This window comes from Lagenorhynchus albirostris, chromosome 17, assembly GCF_949774975.1.
Source record: "Lagenorhynchus albirostris chromosome 17, mLagAlb1.1, whole genome shotgun sequence".
In the NCBI taxonomy this organism is placed as follows: Eukaryota; Metazoa; Chordata; class Mammalia; order Artiodactyla; family Delphinidae; genus Lagenorhynchus; species Lagenorhynchus albirostris.
In genome coordinates this window covers 9,622,581-9,637,128 of record NC_083111.1, presented here as the reverse complement: position 1 = coordinate 9,637,128, position 14,548 = coordinate 9,622,581, and the positions used below count along the sequence as shown (strand labels likewise).

The 14,548-nt window shown below is 36.7% G+C and overlaps 1 non-coding gene and 1 pseudogene across 1 annotated transcript; one reads left to right on the top strand and one right to left on the bottom strand.

Annotated features, from left to right (window-relative positions):
• Nucleotides 1–8,239: 8,239 nt before the first annotated feature.
• Nucleotides 8,240–8,342, top strand: LOC132508443 (U6 spliceosomal RNA). The gene has a single exon (XR_009536582.1). It is a non-coding gene; the product is annotated as a U6 spliceosomal RNA (small nuclear RNA).
• Nucleotides 8,343–8,595: 253 nt separating this feature from the next.
• Nucleotides 8,596–9,662, bottom strand: LOC132508098 (UDP-GalNAc:beta-1,3-N-acetylgalactosaminyltransferase 1-like; annotated as a pseudogene).
• Nucleotides 9,663–14,548: the final 4,886 nt, after the last annotated feature.

Sequence of the window (14,548 nt, the reverse complement as noted above, 5' to 3'; positions counted from 1 at the left end):
TCTAGTCCTTTGTCACTGACCAATCAGATTATGTTGTACAAATTGCTAAGTTCTTACTAAGTAAGTAGCATTTGTAAAAGCGGTAATAATTTCCACCTCATTTATTTGTTAAGAGGATTAGATAAAATAATCTATAGAAATTCCTAAATGCTGTGGAATATGGGGTATAATAGGAAGCTGGATCATGGTCTATGTCTTATATTATAACTTACATTTGTACTATAAATATTTTTGGCCTTATCTGAAAGCAGAGGACTCACTCCAAAGCCTATTTTACTTCTAAAATAAAATACGAGAAACTCTGTTTTATTCTTTAAAATAAACACTTGACTCTGGTCTTTCCCTGTGAACCGCCTTCCTCCTCCTTCAACCTCTGTTTTTCCTTCGCCTATAGGGTGTCAAATCATGGTTTGACACCTATAGGGTGTCAAATATAGGTTTGACACCTATAGGGTGTCAAATCATGGTTTTTCTGGAGTAATGGGGAGTGTCAACACCATTAACCAGCTTGATCTAACTATACTCAACAAGTAGAGAATTCATATTTTCTCAAGAAAACCTGACACATTTACAAAACTTAATTATCACTAAGATTATAAAGCAATATTCAAAAATTTCAAAGGTTAATACTCCAATCACATATTCTGATCACAATTCTAAAAAATCAATAAAAAGAAATTTTAAAGCACCATACATTTGGAAATTTTTATAAAACACTATTAAATAACCCATGGTCAAAGAAGAAATAAAAATGGAAATATAAATGAAATTATAATAATTAAACTATAATTTTATAACTGAAAGATAACTTTGGATATAATAAGTTTATCAAAAGTTGTGCCATATAGTAAAAACAGTATCTACAGGAAAATTTAGTTTTAAAATTTTTACATTAGAAAAAAGCTAAAAACTAATGTTTCCAATTAAAAAATTTTTAAGTATAATGAAAGATAAATTAAAAAGAAAAAAAGATAAAGTTAAAAATATTGGGTTTCCCTGGTGGCGCAGTAGTTAAGAATCCGCCTGCCAAGGCAGGAGACACGGGTTCAAGCCCTGGTCCAGGAAGATTGCACATGCTGCAGAGCAACTAAGCCCGTGTGCCACAACTACTGAGCCTGCGCTCTAGAACCCGCGAGCCACAACTACTGGGCCTGTGTGCCGCAACTACTGAAGCCCGCGCACCTAGAGACCATGCTCCACAGCAAGAGAAGCCACGGCAATAAGAAGCCCATGCACCGCAACAAAGAATAGCCCCCGCTCACCACAACTAGAGAAAGCCTGCGTGCAGCAATGAAGACCCAAAGCAGCCAAAAATAAAAATAAACAAAATAAGTAAATTACAAAAAAAAGAATCAGTAGGCTAATTGTTAACACCGACAACCAATGTTTAATAAACAAGTAATAAAAGTATTAATCAGTGAATATAAAAATATTCAATACAGAAGGTCAACCAAAACAATTTTTTTAAAGGCTAATAAAGTAAAAAATCTTTACTATGCTGTCTAAGGGAAAAAAAAGAAAAAATACTAATAAACCAAATTAGGGATAAAAGGGTATAGATACAACAGGAATTACAAAGATACTAATACATAAGAGAAAATTCTGAGTTTTTTTGCCAGTACATTTGAAGCTTTTTGTGAAATGAACAAAATCCTAGTGAGATATAATGTATAACTGATTTAGGAAGAATGAGAAAGGTTGAAAAGTCCTATAGCTATTAAAGAAGTTGAAATAGATGTTTTCACAGGTTAATTCCACCAAAGTTTAAAGGTGAATATCTCTTATGCTATGCTTGCTCTCCCAGAAGATAAAAAAGGGGGGATGCCTTCCAGTCCATTAATGAGGTTAAGTGTAACCTTAATATCAGTATGAGAAATGCAAATTACCTGCCAGATGTACTCACCATTCCGATAGTTTATGTGAGTTAAATCTTTATCTTGCATCATGTGGCATCATAGGACAGTATGCTATTTAAAAATCAACAAGTAAGAGTATAACAATACTATTTAAAATTATGGGCATACAACCGATGAAGCCAACAACAGACACAAAAAATTATCACCTCTGGGGAGTAAGAACAGAGTTGGTGGGTGGGAGAACTTCTTCAGAAGCACTTTTGAACTGTTTGACCTATAATCAAATGATAAATTAAAATGTGTGTTTTATCAAAAACAGAAGAAGAGGACATATGGATAAGAAGTAAAGATAGCAATTGGAATATAACATATTTCCAGGAACAGGAACAGGTTAACGAGTATCTGAAAGTTTAGATCTTATTTTCTTCTTCCATTACCAGGCTGCCTTCTTCACGATTGGCTGGGACAGTGTTGCCATGGAACCAGGGCTTGTATAGTCACAGCATCATGTTTGTCATTGTTCAGACGTATCGCTTTTTTTCAAAATAGGTATCAAGGCTTTGCCATAAATTAAGTTACCTCCTTTCCCTGTTTTGTTTTGTGGTTCTTGAATCACTAGAATTATTTGGATTAATGCACGTTTCCTCATTTGCTTCTATAATAAAAAATATAAATATAAATGAACTGATATGTGTAAAGTACCTAAAACATGGTAGACATCTAATAAATATAAATTTTCTTTTCTCTGCTTGGGTTTCTGGACCCACTCATTACTTCTCATTGGAAGATTTAAGGGGGGAGATAGGATCAAATCGTATTTTGTAGACTTCAATTAAGCACTGCCATTTTCTTAAAACTGATGTCCTTTTATTACTAGAGCACATAACTGTTATTTGTTATTCCAGCACTTTCATGAATACATAAGCACTCCTTTTCATTTGTATATCCTTAAAGTACTAGTAAGTTGGCATTATTTTAAGATAAGATTCTCGAAAGCACATTCAATAGTTTTTGTGGAGCATTTAAGTGGATACAAAGATTGAGGAGTACCCAAATAGTTACCATCTACCAAGGATCAAAGTTACATCATCATATTAGGACAACTTGAGAAAATAAGGGATGGGAAAACAGAGTTCTTGAATAATTTTGTTTGTTTGCCCTCATTGCATGCAGTGAAAAACAAATCCTCTTGTGATTCAAACATTAATAAACCATTCTAGATAGCTCTCAATGTCTTCAGTACGTATATTGCTGAAAATATTAAGTTTCTGTAGCTATTTTCTTAGCTACATAGACATCTTATTCTTAGCAATGACAGCTAACAACACTTTCTCTTTTGCAGGGGATAAGTTAAATCCAAAAGGGTCCTGGGACACAAACGATCCCTGCAAATATTTCCTGATGTCAGAAAGACACTTCTCTTGCCCATTTATCCTTGTAGTAGCAAAGTGATATTAAGTTCCTTAGTTTGACTGGAAAAGAAAATCACCAAAGTAGGGCTCAGTCAAGGGAAAAAAATCATTGTATGTTCAAATATAATACTGCGGTTCAAAACGAAACAGCAAATGTTGGAGCCAGTACCCTTCAGGTCAGATGAATAAGAGCTGCAGATGAAGAGTGATACTCTCCTTTCTTGCTAAGATTTTGCTATTGTAGAAGATTTGGAGGTGGGATATTAAATTATTTGCTCTACTTTGTGACCACTGCATAGTATTCTAGAGCCTCCTATGTGAAGAAAGCTCATGAAAATAAAATACAGAGAAAGAGGCAGAAATGTTGAAGCCCTTCATTGAGGTTCTTTAGACCAGTGACCACAGAAGAGATCCCACAGTATCTAGAGTTCAGTGCTGCCTTAAGGTTCAATGAATAAAGACGTAAAGACAAAAATCCTTATGCCTTCCATTACTGAAGTATTAGCTAATAAGTGAACAAAGACATCAGGATACCTGGCTGAATTTCCCTCATTTCTTCAGGATTTCTGGAATCATACAGATGTTGAAATAACCCCTTTGAATCAAATGTATTCTACTCTATGGTAAATGAACTTCTGCTTCAGAAGTTCACTTGAAAGAAATTTGATGAAAGGCTTGATGTCTTGGTCATCTGCAATTTTCCTCAGTTAATGCACACTGGGCTCTGGTTAGGAAAGAAGGACTTTTACAGAGCATGAATCGAGCATCTATACCGTTTTCACACCCACCTCAAATCTGAACCCTTTGAAAAATAGGGGTGTAAACTAACTTTGTGAAAAAACTGGTCTCAGTAGTCCATAACCTAAAACACATTGTACTACAGGGGTTCAATCTAACTTTGTGAAAAAACTGGTCTTTGTAGTCCATAACCTAAAACACATTGTACTACAGGGAAATAATATCCTGAGGATTTTTTTTTAAAGGAAACACACTCCCCAGAAGCATTAGCATTATGTTTGGTTTCCATCCACGTCAGGTGTCACACTTTATAACGTGGGATACCTCTGTTTACACAGATCTATTTCAATAAAGTTGTTAAAATTCAGATTGTGAACCCCACTGGTTACTAGCTTATGGAGTTTTTATATTTATGTATTCCTCTACAAAAAAAGCTTTATTTGTGGATGGAGTGAGTACTGCCTATTTGTAAAGTCCCAAATGGGTCTTCTTGTGCCAAAGCCTATTATCCTACCATTATAATTCCATGTTTTTGAGTCCTGAAAACTTTTTGTATTCAGAAGTTCCCTATTATACTTGTATGCACAGCTCTTCAAGCTTATGTTTCTAAAATTGCAGTAGATCTACCACCTGGCACATGCAGAATTGTGTCAAGGGAATGAGAAACTATATAATAAATATGACATCTCCTCCTGGAAAATAAATTTCACTTGAAAATTTTGATGCAGAAAGTGAAGTGATTTAAATGAAAATTTAAACACATTTTCTTTTTAAATATATATATATATATTTATATTGTTGAGGAGAATGCTAAGTGTGTGTAAATTGTTAGGCTGAAACCCAAAACTTCAAATAATTTCAAGGATATGGAGTTCGTGCTAGTGATTTTCATTTGTTTGTTTCAAATGGCACAAAGTACCCAGGTGGCTTAAACACACACACACAAAATATTTGCTTAGATAAATGAAAAGTCCAGGAACGGGACTGGCTTTAGATACAGCTTGTCCAGAGACTCAAAAGATGTCTCCTAGACTTTGTTTTTCTTCATCCTCTCTCAGAATCTTCCCTCCTCCGTACTGACTGTATTCTTATAACCAAAAGATGAGTGCCAAAGCTTCATATTTTATATCTTCTCTGTCTTTAATCTCAGGGGGAAAAAAGCAAGAGTCTCTTTCCTAGAAATCTCAGGAGAAAAGAAACCTTGAATCTCACTGACTCCGGTTGGGTCACTGAATGAATCATGGTGGCCAGCTATAGAATTAGCCAAATGTCACACCCACCCTGGAACTTCAACAGAAGTCTATAAATTGAGAGTGGAAGCATCCTCTCCCCACTAGGTAAATTGTGGGATGTTTCCCAGAATAAAAGTGAATCATGCCAGGTGGCATGTTTTACACACACACACACACACACACACACACACACACACACACGGCTGTCACCCTGCCTCACCTCATACACACACACAACACCTTCCCAGGTTTAGTTCCATATCTTAAGGGTATGCTGGTGGAAAAGAATCTGAGACACACTGCTTTAACTTATCCACCAGCACTTTAGCAGGGATTAACAGCTGGTGGAATCCAGCAACGCTCACTGGCGATAGGATAGAAGTACCCAGATCAGAGGCTTCCGATGCACTGACAGCAGATGCACCAAAGATCCTTAGCTCCTGAGTTCCTTTAGTGCTTTTCTCACCTAATGACTTGCTGATGGGAGATAAACCTAGCTGACTTAGCGTAGGCAGAGCTGGAGGAGTGTTTGCAGGACAAGGCCTTTTTGAACTCATCTTCAAGGTTGGCCAAGATAGTTGCCAACAGTATAATGAACCATAATAATGACACTGCAGAGAGCTGTAAAGTGCAGGATGATCAATGCTGAGCTCACAAAGTATCTGATCCTCTAGGCAAACCACACAACTGGGAAATTCCTTGTTAAGGATGAACTTTGTTTCTCTCCAAATTTCAACAGCAAGGGGTTTTGTTTCACGTGCTATAGCACTGCACTATATTTTCCCATACTCCTTTTTCCCCCAAAGCAGATATCTTGCTCTGCCTCAAGAGATTACATTGAGTTTATTATGAAATTTATTTTCATGTAACTACTTGTTAAATATACATGAGGTAGTGGATTTTGCTAGAAAGAATCCAGATTTTGTTTAAGGTGGAAATGTGCCCAGAAAAATAAACCCTCCATATTCCAACCTTGATCACAGATAAGGGTGACCTTGGGACATATTTCTGACCATCGAGATATAAGCAGAAAGCTTCTGTGGATTTCCTTCCCACTTCAGTGACTTCCTGACACACAGACATGAAGGTTGAGCTGAAGTAGCCATTCTGTGACCATGTGGTGACACACATGAGGGTAAAACCGTGTGTCAAGGAAAGTACAAAGGAGGAAAGAGCCTGGAACAATGATAGAATATGCTGTACCACCCTGGGTCTAGGCTTAGTTGTTAGATGAAAACCTTAACGTATGTTGTATGAAGCCGCTATAATTGACTTTCCTTCTGTTGCAGGCAGCCAAACATGTTCTTCATCAGTAAAGGCTGCTTTTCAAAATTCTGCAAAATCTATTGATTTCTCACAACCATGGCAGAAAATTAGCCCAAAATAATTCATTCCACTGGAAGTTCAGCCAGTATAATTTCTCCCCATTTTCTTTTTTTCATTTAATTGATTTTATTGTAACTGGATCAGGTCTGAGATGAGGGAAATGGAAATAGCCTTGTTATAAAGAATCAAACATTATAATGGTTCTAACTGAAATTAAGCTTTTCTTATAGGAGAATTATAAATATATGAGCATTACAAGAGCTAACTATACACATTCACGTTCATATTTTCTGCCAACAGATTTGATCTTTCACCATCATGTAATCCAGATAAAAGGAATCACTTGTCCCATATCAGGCATAATGGGAAATCGCACAATCCAGAGAATATGGGGGCAAGGAGTGCCCCTCTTTGACCAACTAGCAGGTCAAAGGTGACCTACATCATCTCTCCTGTGAAAAAATGTGCTTCACCATGACATGGAAATCAGACTTGATTTTAGACCACATAGTAGGGCTTTCCTCTTGATGTGAAACTAATAACAATAGCAGCTGTGTTTTTTTGTTTTCTTTTTATTCTCAAACTGATTGTTAATGAGAAAAAACGCGGAGCAGTTAACAATGCAGCTCGAATCTTTAGTCTTCTCTTTCCAACTCAAGCACTGAAATATGACACTCCTTTCATAATATTCTGGCCACCACATTCTCTCTTTTCTTTTTGGCTTCAGAGTCCTTTCCAAAAGGAAACATGCTGCCTGGCATTCTATACTACTCCTAATTTCCAGGTGGAAAAATGAGACAGATGAAGTGACATCTAAAAACACCGGGGATGATATTTTTAAAAACAAGACAGTAATTCAGATCTTCTTGCTTTAATTCTTCTCTGTGTTACCATGACAAAATATTTATCAAAGTTCAAGAGATTACTGATATGCAATAATGACCAATGACTACACATTAATGGAGCTATTCATAATAAACTCATTAGTGAAGTAACTGGAAAAGAAGTTTAAATATAAAGAGTGATTTTCACTATTCTGTTTATACAGTATTGAAACAACCATAACTTCAAACACCCATAAAAGTGCAAAACTCTAAGTAACATTAAACAATAATTGATAACTCTGAAATACTGCAGCATCCTGACGTATCTTCCAAATGACCAAAACCAGATGAAATTTTATTCAGTATAACTTCAGTTTTTTTACACAGAACTATGTATTTTAAAAACTGTAATCCATGTAAGATATATACAAAACCCTGAACTGACTAGATTGTTCAATGAATAATACTTCACACTGCTTTGTTGTTATGGACAAATGAGCTTATAATTCAATGAAACCCATTTAAGAAATTCTAATCTGTAGAATGACATGTTCAAATTGTTTGTTTTATTAACAAAAATCCCCTATTCCTTTGTCAGATGTTTAATTCCTCTAAATATCATCTTTAAAAGGCCTGACTTGATTGTTGTCAAAATAAACCACAGGTCAAGTGCAACCCTCCAGTATCCAGCCTATGGGCTCTTCATGAATTTTGGTTCCGTGTAAGCCACACAATGACCTTCCCATGAGTTTTCCATTGGAGATTTCACAGTCTAATTTTAACGGTCTCCACAAAGTATCCCTCCCTTCTCTAGGCTTTGAGTAGAATGTCAAATTAATAATGGCATGTGGGTGCTTGCTTCAGCACATATACTAAATTGGAACGATACAGAGAAGATTAGCATGGCCCCTGTGCAGGGATGACACGCAAATTCATGAAGCATTCCATATTTTTAAGCTGGGACGAAGTGAGAGAGCGGCATGGACATATATACACTACCATATGTAAAACAGATAGCTAGTGGGAAGCAGCCTCATAGCACAGGGAGATCAGCTCGGTGCTTTGTGTCCACCTAGAGGGGTGGGATAGGTAGAGTGGGAGGGAGACGCAAGAGGGAGGAGATATGGGGATATGTGTATACGTATAGCTGATTCACTTTGTTATACAGCAGAAACTAACACACCATTGTAAAGCAATTATACTCCAATAAAGATGCTAAAAAAATAAACAACAAAATAAATAAACACTGATATAAGGGGAAAAAATGGCAGGTGGTGTTCCTTAGCATAGCTTGCCAAAATGTGATAATTTCCTTGGAAGAAAAGCCATGGGCTGCAATCATGCATCTGAGTTGACAGACATTCAGATGGATCCTATATAAAAAGAAAAGGTTGGTGTCTTCTGGAATATGAATGTCCACTTTTAATAAATTCAAACAGATCCCAACATAAACATCTTCAAACTTGATGGGTTTTACGTGACTCATCATTTCATAGATTCTTGGCACCAAATTTCTGGATATTATATAACCCAACCCACCGCAGTAGGGAGGAAACACCTTCAAGGGATACCCCTGGTATGAAATATGGGAGTTTTGGTAAAATCCTCTATAGGAATAATCATCAATTAGAGGATAACTTGTGAAAAACTCCTCTGAGTGGTTTAAATTTAAAAGATACTTCACTAAGTTGCCAGTATTGATGAAAACACCAGTGTCTGTCTTTGTGATGTACCATGCGTTGGGGCAAAACTCAGTTACCCACCTAAATGCCATAATTGTTTTCAAGGTCACATTATTGTATGTGTCTAAAAAATCTTGTATTATGTTGCCATAAAGGAGGTGTTCATCCTCTAAGGATAATGCTATTACTTTGTCTTCCCTTTCAGCCTACTAGCCTAATAGGAAAATGTAAGAACCTCATATCTCCACCAAGACTTCTTTTCACCCCGAGTAACTCCAATGGCCCGTCTGGCTTTCACATCTGAGGGGTGTGAGGTCACCGGGATGACAAGACATGCATTTTGATGAGAGCAGCTCCAATGCTCTCGAAGTGTGAAGCGGAAGACTTGTCTGTAAATGGGCTCATAGTCATAGAAGTACATACAGTTCACGCGTTCTAGCACATTGTAGTGGGGAAGACTGAGGTAACACATCACCAGGAAACTCAGGAGCGACGGCAGCAGGAGGCTCCAGGGATCTCAGTGACATCCACCCGGAAGGGTGGTTCGGAGCGCCGGGGCCATTCACAGCAGCTCAGGAGCACGCGAGCCTCGGGTTCTTGATTTACTTCTTCTGAGTGAAAGACCTTCAGTTTCATCAACTGAACATTCCATAGCAAGTGGTAGTCAAAACTAATGCTTGAAATTTCTACTGAAAAACAAGACTCTCAGATTGGCCTAAAACTCTGCCATATACTGCTTACAAGATACGTGCCTGTAGAATTTCAGATGAGACTAAAGCACTAGTTGAAGTCTTTTGTTTCCCGTGTTCCATATGCTTTAATTAAACGATTTGCCATGAACTCTCCAGCGCGCCGTGCGCACCCTGCTCCAACGCGGGCAGAGGGCCGACCCTCCCCTCTCCCCATTTTCCAAGGCCATGTAAATACTGACATCTTGGACAAGTCACTTACATTTCTGAAACTCACTTTCTCCACCTCTAAAGTGGTATTAACGTATCACCTATTCCCTAGGTTCGTTATGAGGATTAACTGAGATAATCTGTAAATATTTCCTGGTAAAATATAAGCACTAAAAAATGGAATCCATTATTATTAATTATTATTTAATTGTATAATCTTGACTGGAAAGAAACATATCAAAAGGCACATAGTAACCCCCTAATATGCAGTTATGAATGAATGGTTAACAGTCATTGTCTGTTTGTTGGGAGTAAGAGAGTTGGTGATTCTTTTTTCTCTTCTTCTGCATTTTCTAAATTTTATTGAATAAACATATTTATTATTTTATAAGAACATTTGTTCACCTCTCCGTCCACCCTAAATACCTAATAACCAAAATTATATATATTATATAATATTTACTATAATATATAATTTGACATAATAAATATATTTAATACATGTTTTAATATAGTTATTTCATATTTAATTGATAAAGTATAGATTTATAACATATCTGAGGCTTTATTTAAAAGACTAAGAGTGTTAGAATGAGGGGGAAGATGCAGTGATGCCTCTGTGAATACAAACACATATGCACGTATACATGCATAGATAGTCACAAATTATAACAATAAGCTATTTGAACAAGACACACCTAAACCATGGCATCAAGAGTTTAAAAATAAATATGTAGTCTATAAATAAAGAAAGCAAGGATAACAATATTATTATCTGACATATAAAATTCAAGGTGACAAGCATCAAACAGTAAGAATGCTTGCTTGAATTATATTATTAATAATGTGGCCCATTTTTATATGGTAGAATACAGCAAATACGTAATTATGTTGCTGCATTAGGAATTAAGAATTTCTGTGTATGAAAATAAGGGATCAAAATAAAATGACACAGCAAAAACTTGTAATGTTAAATCTGAATTGGAAATACTATTAAATCATGAACTTTTTCTTTAAAAAGTATGTATTCCCTAGTTCTGTCCACTTAAAATGCCTGAAGGCAATGACACCCCCAGGAGCAATGAGTGCTCCTATATGTAGACTGTGCTCCGTAAATACCAGGGTTTTTTGGATAAGTGGCTGATTACAAGTCTGAAGCATAACATTAGACTTGCCTGAGACATCTTGTTCCAGAACTCAAGGACACTATCACAGACTAATGGGGTTACAACCCGATGACACAGGAATCACATGAAGGAAGAAGGGACACGTGAACGCCAAAGAGCGCAAAGTCTACAAATTATTAAATCTATGGAACAGAAAAGCTATGAGTTAAAAAAGGAAAAGAAAAGAAAAGAAAAAAGGAAAAAAAAAGAAAAAAAATAGTAGTATTTCATAAAGAGAAAGCCAAAATAAACTCAAATCCTGAAGATTATTGCAAATAACCATTACAACAAAGAAATCTAGCTAATGAAAGTGAAAGAGAAGATAGAATTTTAAAAATAATTAGACTTCTGGTTTCCAGTTCCATATGCAAGGAGCCTGGAAGTCACTCCATCATAGCAACAAGCAAAAAGCTGAACAGACTGAAAAATCAACAATTCCTCATGGATTCATAAGAGAGACTGAGGGCACAGGACAAATCCCCAACACTGGAGAGACAGATGGCTGAGTATAGGGAGTCACGTATAGTCAAGAGCATAAACTGCCACAGGGACCAGTGCCAGGGTGGGAAAACCTCAACTATAATTAAAGAGTTGCTGGAAGCTCAGTGTGGACAAGTCCGAGACTTAAAAACTTTGGGCAGACGCTATCACATTGAGATGCCCACGCGTTTTGTAAGTTTTACCCCCAGGAGCTCAACCAGATTCTCACTGTAAATACTGGAGAAAAATCCCCTCTTGCTTCCAGCAGGGGGAGGAGAAAAGAAAGAAACTGGAAATGAACCACAGTACTCTGGGTTGTTTTTTTTTTAATGGATAAAACAAACTTTATTTATTTTTTTTAAATTTATTGTAGGGCTTCCCTGGTGGCGCAGTGGTTGAGAGTCCGCCTGCTGATGCAGGGGACACAGGTTTGTGCCCCGGTCCAGGAAGATCCCACATGCCGCAGAGTGGCTAGGCCCGTGAGCCATGGCCACTGAGCCTGTGCGTCTGGAGCCTGTGCTCCACAGTGGGAGAGGCCACGACAGTGAGAGGCCCGCGTACCGCAAAAAAAAAAAAAAAAAAAAAAAAAAAAAAAATTATTGTATAGTTGATTTATCTATAGTTGATTTACAATGTTTTGTTAATTTCTGCCATACAGCGGAGTGATTCAGTTGTATATATAGATACATTATGCATGTATATACATATATATATGTGTGTATATATATGTATACATTCTTTTTCACATTCTTTTCCATTATGGTTTATCACAGGATATTAAATATAGTTCCCTGTGCTATACAGTAGGAACTTGTTGTTTATCCATTCTATGTATAATAACTTGCATCTACTAATTCCCAACTCGCAATCCGTCCCTCCCCACCCCTCTCTGCCTTGGCAACCACAAGTCTGTTCTCTATGTCTGTGAGTCTGTTTCTGTTTTTTTTTTTTTTTTTTTTTTTGGCGGTATGTGGGCCTCTCACTGTTGTGGCCTCTCCCGTTGTGGAGCACAGGCTCCAGACGCGCAGGCTCAATGGCCATGGCTCACAGGCCCAGCCGCTCCGCGGCATGTGGGATCTTCCCAGACTGGGGCATGAACCCGTGTCCCCTGCATCAGCAGGCAGACTCTCAACCACTGCACCACCAGGGAAGCCCTGTTTCTGTTTTGTAAATAAGTTCATTTGTGTCGTATTTTAGATTCCACATATAATTGATATCATATAGTATTTGTCTTTCTCTTTCTGACTTACTTCATTTAGTATGATAATCTCTAGGTCCATCCATGTTGCTGTAAATGGCATTATTTCATTCTTTTTTATGGCTGAGTAGTATTTCTTTGTATATATCTGCCACATCTTCTTTATCCATTCATCTGTCAATGGACACTTAAGTTGTTTCCATGTCTTGGCGATTGTAAATGGTGCTGCAATGAACTGTGCTTAACAAGGCCTGTCCTTAGGAGAAAGTACTTAACCAGCACTTAATCTGCTGAGGTATTACCAGACCATAATGGACCTAGGGGAGGAAACTAATCAACTCCAGTCAGTTCTACACTTACACATGGGAGAAGGGAAACACTGAACTCCAGCTCATTCTAGTCATCCTGTCTGACTTAAGAGGAGAGAAAAAACTGAGAAATACTTGTGAGGTTCACAGTCTAGAGGCATAGGCTCAGGTAAGACTGAGACTTAATCATAGGACTATACAATTATTCCCCTGCAAACCCACATTATCACCACATTACTAGAGAACTCTTTACAGCAGTGCTTTTACCCAGTATATCATGTCTGGCTATCAAGAAAAAATTACAAGGCATACTAAAAAGCAAAAAACAAAATTTGAAGAGAAAGTGCAAGTGGCAGAACCAGACATGACAAGGATGTTAGAATTAACAGAAAAGGAATTTAAAATAACTATAGTTAATATGCTAAGGGCTCTAATGTAGACAGCATACAAGAACAGATAAACAAGGGAAACAGAGAGATGGAAATCCTAACAAAGAACTAAAAAGAAACAAAATGAGGAATACATTAGATGGGCTTATTAGTAAACTGGACACAGCTGAGGAAAGAATCTCTAAGGATATCTCAACAAAAACCTCCAAAATTGTAAATAAAAGATAGTAAAAACTTTAAAATAAAACAGAACAGACTATCCAAGGACTGTGGGACAACTACATAAGGAAACAGAAGAAATATCTGGAACAATAATGAGTGAATTTTCCCAAATTTTCAAACTGGTCAGACACCAAACCACAGATCCAGGAAGCTCAGGGAACACCAAGCAGGATAAATGAAAAGAAAATATATCTGCACATAGCCATGTCATTTTCAAATTACAGGAAATCAAAGATAAAGAAAAATTTTAAAAGCAGCCAGAGGAGAAAAAATGTAAGAAAAGAATTATGTTCAACTTCTCCTCAGAAAACATGCAAGCAAGAATAGAGTACAGTGAAATATTTAAAGGGTTGAGAGAAAAAAACACCAACCTGGAATTCTGTACCCTACAAAATTATCCTTCAAAAGTGAAAGACTTCCTCAGACAAACAAAAAATGAGGGACTCTATTGCCAGTAGACCTGCCTTGCAAGAAATGTTGAAAGAAGTTCTTTAGAAGAAAGGAAAATAATATAGGTAAGAAATTCAGATCTACATAAAGAAAGGAAGAGCATTGAAAAAGAAATAAGTGAAAGTAAAATAAGAACTTTTATTTTTCTTATTCTTGGTTCTTAATAGATAACATTTTTTCAAAATAATAATAGCAACAATGTATTCAATTATATATATATTTGTAAATGCTTATGTGTAAGTGAAATGAATGACAACAATGATACAAGGGATGAGGAAGAAGGAATTAGGGTAATTTTCTTATTATAAGGTACTCACTACCAGTGAAGTGGCATAGTTTATTTAAAAGTGAACTTGGATTATTTGT